This window comes from Desmodus rotundus, chromosome 2 (genome assembly GCF_022682495.2).
Source record: "Desmodus rotundus isolate HL8 chromosome 2, HLdesRot8A.1, whole genome shotgun sequence".
NCBI lineage: Eukaryota > Metazoa > Chordata > Mammalia > Chiroptera > Phyllostomidae > Desmodus > Desmodus rotundus.
The window spans coordinates 68531935-68537113 of record NC_071388.1 but is presented as its reverse complement, the minus strand read 5'-3'; the positions used below and the strand labels follow the sequence as shown (position 1 = coordinate 68537113).

General features: G+C 34.3%; 1 non-coding gene across 1 annotated transcript; it reads left to right on the top strand.

Moving 5' to 3' along the window:
* Positions 1-4613: 4613 nt before the first annotated feature.
* TRNAR-UCU (transfer RNA arginine (anticodon UCU)) lies at positions 4614-4685 on the top strand. The gene has a single exon. It is a non-coding gene; the product is annotated as a tRNA-Arg (tRNA).
* The last annotated feature ends 494 nt before the right edge of the window (positions 4686-5179 follow it).

Here is a 5179-nt window from a genome sequence, read left to right as displayed (position 1 = left end):
TCAGAGAACAAATTTAGAGTAGTCATGTAACATAATAGAGAAAATTGTTGATGAGAGGTTTATTGTAAAGGTAGAATATCTTACAATGATTTAGAATCATAGTGCCAGATGATCATTTATTATATTACATTGGAGTTTCATTAGGGTAAGAATAATTACTTATACTTTGTGAATATTTTCATAAATATTCTCTTATCTACAAAAAAGAGATATTTAATTTCATGATCTATATTTCCACAGGACTAGGGTACGAAATTAGTGAGGCATATGCTGCTATGTTATGTTAACTGTGAACGGAAGTAAATGCCTTCAGTTTCTGTTTCTGTAAAGTCATTTGCATTTATACCACTAAAATGAATCTTCACCATGTCATGTTCTATTTCCAAAACTAATTAACAGATATAGTTCAAAGGGTATTTGATTACATTTTTCTGGAAGCCAGGAGAGATATATCAGTTTGCTAGGGTTGTCATAACAAAATACTACAGACTGGGTGACTTAAACCCAAAATTTTATTTTCTCACAATTCTGCAGGTTAGAGCTGCGAGATCAAGGTGTCAGCAGGATTTATTTCCTCTGAGTGCTCTCTCTTTGGCTTACAGATGCTGCTTTCTTGCTTTGTGCCCACATGCTTTTCCCTGCACATATATGTGTCTGGGTGTCTGGTTCTCTCCCTCTCCCCCGTTGTCCTAATCTCCTCTTTTATAAAGACACCAGTCACATTGGATTAGGGCCCACACTAATGACTGTTTTAATTTAGTAACCTCTTTAAATACAGTCACATTCTGAGGTATTGAGAGTTGAGGATAAGGCCATCAACATACGGATTTTGATGAAATACAGTTCAGTACGTAACAAGAGAGAAATTATCCTAGAAATGATGTGAACAATTTTTAAAAATAAAGAATGTCTGTGATTCAGTCTCTTGTTCAAGTTCATTGAGATCATCTGTGACAGATCTCATCCTCGAACCCAAATACCCACATCCTGATCTGAAGATTCTTTCTATCTCTCAGCGTTGCTTCCATCATTGTATCAAATGCACTACTTTGAATAAGAAATTGCACATAATATAGTCGGCATAGTAAAAGTATTTTTATTTTTGTATTCTTTATTATTAGTCAATTTGGTAAAATTCCAGGCTCCATTGGGATTTAATGAACAGGCATGAAACTTATGAAGAAACTAACATATTAGTGTTCAATAAAAATTTATCCTCCATGACTGTTCAAGATTCCTGTGCATTCTTAAAGAGTTCCACAGGTATCCTAGAAACTTTCACTTCAGTGTATCGCTAAGTCTCTAGATATGTATCTATTAACAGGTAACATGAAAAATAAGAAAACGTATTTTGCAAGCATATTTGTAAATCATATACAGTTTACACAAGATTTTTAATGTTATAAGAATGAGTATGAAGCAGAAAACAAGAATTGACACTGTAATTTTTAAGAAAATGGTTATATGACAGTATAAATCATGCTGCTTTTTACTGCAATAAAAATCCTTAATAAATCACACAAAAGACAAACTACTTAAACAGAAATACAATCAACATTTATAAGTGCTTAAAGTCAATTCTGAGGGAGCCAATAAAAGTAAATCCGCCTTAGCTATGTATGTTTTAGGTCCTGAGTTGGAAACAGTAGTCATGCTGATTTAGAATACTTGTACATAAGTGCCATCGGATGCTACTAAAATGTCGATAGTGTTTTTAACTGTCCTTTCTTTAGATCATAAAAGTCATTTTAATCTGGCAACATCTAAAATACAGACTTGCTGGTCCACAAAACAAACTATTGGAAATTTAATGTCATGGGATCTGTGCTGCTATTAGTAAATAGCATGGGTAGATAGTTTTCTCTCCAAAAACAAACAAACAAACAAAAACAACTACATTTCTGAAACAGAGACTTATAAACCCAGGGACTTGCCTAATTTTCTACAGATTTTTGATCTTTCACAAAACACTTGTCTCTTCATTTGGAACAAGTTTATGGAATTAACAATCATTCAGAAACCATATGCCGGATCTGCTTGAAAATAAAACAGGATGATTTATGGCAGTTGGTGGACAGAAAAAACAAGAATGGATATATATCCAGGGATCTGATCTGGAAACAGGGTCAAGACTTTAGGGGCAGGAGAGATAATCATGGTTCCAAATAGACTTTTGAGACTAAAATGTATCTTACAGGTATAAAGACGAGACCTGGCATTATTACTGTAAGTAAAAGTTTAAACAGGAATCCAATACCTATACGTTTGAGTGACAACAGCCGTGGAAGGAAACCAGGAAAAGACTGAGTAATTATTCTCCAATGACAATTAGCATCATATTAGAAGTCAGATACTGTGTATTACAGTGTAGTTAAAGTAGAATGGAATTTCAATGGAGGAATCTAAACAGTAAAACTTAAGGCCAGAAAAATATTTATCAGGACATGACTGCAAAGACAGCTCAGCTTCAGTCAGACCTATGATGTGGTCATTTGTTAGTGAGAATGGAAATTGACTTTTGTCATTGAGTATATATGATTTTATTGCACTCAGACGTTCTTGGGCACTCTGCTGACTGAGATGGCATAGATCTGTAAAGTTTCAAAAGCTTGGTTATAGGCATTGATTTTTAATAAGTTCATCCTGATGTTATCACCACTGTGGAAGGAATCACACAAATCATCTCCCTTGTTTGTAATGAGAAATGTGGTGTTAAACCAAGTTGTTACAGGGTCATGAATTCCTTTCCTACAAATCATTCTCAGAAGGTATATTTTCAGATTGTCTAAACTTTACAAAGATGATAAAAAGCATATCAGAACAGTGCAGGACAATATTCAGCCACTTCTGCTTGGTATATTTGGACAAGCCTACTTTCTACATAACCCTGATCATGTGACTAAGTCTCATTGTTACAGATTCCATAGCTGCAGACAAAGGATATCCGGTGGTTCTCTAAGTTAAATCACTATGCCAGCAATTCTTGACACCACACACAATTCTGCTAATACTTACATAGACGACTCCACTAAGGACTAAACTCTCACCTACAATTTATTAAGATTTTTAACTGTAAACATTGGTATAAAATCTGTAGACTGTAAAATATGGATTAATTAAGTTCTTGATTCCACAACGTTTAGGCTGTAAGTAATGATAAGATAGGCAGGGAAACTAAGGTAACAAGCCAGACGTTCAAGTACTAAGAAAAATTAAAATATGATTTCAAAAAGAGTTGTTCTTAGCTGTCTCATCACCTTTTACTTAATAACTTCAATTTTTTCAATTTAATTTGTGTATTTTCTCTCACCATTTTAAGTCATACTATTTTAACGAAGTGGATGAATCATAGATCTAAAACTTTATTTTGAGCCCTTGCTAGACATCTTTACCCAAATGAATCATAAATATGAATTCAGTGTGTCCTAAATCTAACTCATCTCTATGTCTCCCTTCCTTTGCTCAAAATAATTTTTCTTCTTATATCTCCCAACTTAGTCAGTGTTTCTATGTTTTTTTTTCATAAATTTGAAAACTTAGAGACATCTGTATCCTTCCAGGTCTCTCATTCTCCACATCTAGTCACCCAGATTTATTGCTTCTGCTTAAAATATTGTTTTGTTCATTCTTTTTCTATGCCTTCATGACTCTCCTTTCCATAACTGATGTTTCCTATTGGTTTTAAAGTGTTCCTTTTGTCTTTTGTTTCACTTTATTCCAATCTATGCTAAACATATCAATCAGAACATTTTTTTTAATCCTCACCCAAGGTCATTTTTTCATTGCTTTTAGAGAGAGGGAGGGAGGGAGAGAAACATTGATTGGTTGCCTCCCTCATGTGCCCAGACCAAGGATTGTACTTGCCAGGACTGGAAAAAGAAGCAGCAATCTAGGCCTGACTGGGAATTGAACCCTCAACCTTTGGATTACAGGATGACACTCCAATCAACTGAGTCATAACAGCCAAGGCAGAATGTTTATTTGTTTGTTTTCTAAACTGTAAACTGGTCATCTCAATTCTGATTCCAAGTTCTTCTATACCTTCTCATTTATAGACATAAAGACCTTCATATGGACTATGTTACTCATGTGACATAGCTGGGGAGTCCAGCGGGCCGATCTTATCTGTTCCAATACCTCACCTGTTTTGTATTTAGCAATATCTAACCACCAACTGGTCTGAGCTCATAAATAGTCAGGCCTTTGTATTTTCTCTTTGCCTAAAATATGCTCAGACTTTGTGTTCCACCAAATGAATGCTTCTTTGAAAAGTTTTAAAATGTGATTTTGTTCTGCCTGCTTTCACTATTCTTTGCATGCATTTCAGAGGAGCAATGATCACACTGTATTTGAATCAATTTATCTGTATTTTTGACTGCCTTGTCTCTAGCACACATGCTCCTGGAGAACAAGGACCAATCTTACATTATTGTGAATGAGTAGCATTAAGCCTGTTACTTAAATCCTGTTTACCAAAGCACTAAATGCAGGTGGATGTTTCTGATAGACTTTAAACTAAGTGTCTTTTATACCTCTTCTCTATAGAAATAAGATAATTTTAAACATATGAAGTTAGTAGAGTGGGCTAGAAGTCAAATTATAAATTGTTGTTGGTGTTGGTGGTGTAATGGTGAACATAGCTGTCTTCTAAGCAGTTGACCCGGGTTCGATTCCTGGCCAACACAGCAGGCTCTTTAAAAAAAAAAAAAAAATATATATATATATACATATATATATATATATATATATCAGTTGCAGAAGTTAGGGAAAGAAATACTCTATGAATCAGGATAAGCTTGGTTACACTGAACTGACAACACCCATGTCTGTAGTTTAATGACTAGTATTTATTTTTCTTTCATTAAGTCAGCTGTTGATATGAGTGCCCTTCTAGGACAACTCTTTAGTATGTGATATCTCAGCTATCCATATGATGGAGTCTCTAGTACAAAGAATTCTTTACTTCCCCTCTCAGGATGACAAAAGAAGAGGGAATGGAGAATTTCTTATTAATTATTATGTATTTCCACCAAGAATTGTTTCACTTTTCATTGACATATAGCTATGCTGAACTTCAATGAGATAGAGAACTGCAATCACCTATATGCTTAGGAGAAGAAAAAATGAGAAATATTGCTTTCTACCACAATTATAAGTGACCAACAGAAATTATTAAAAA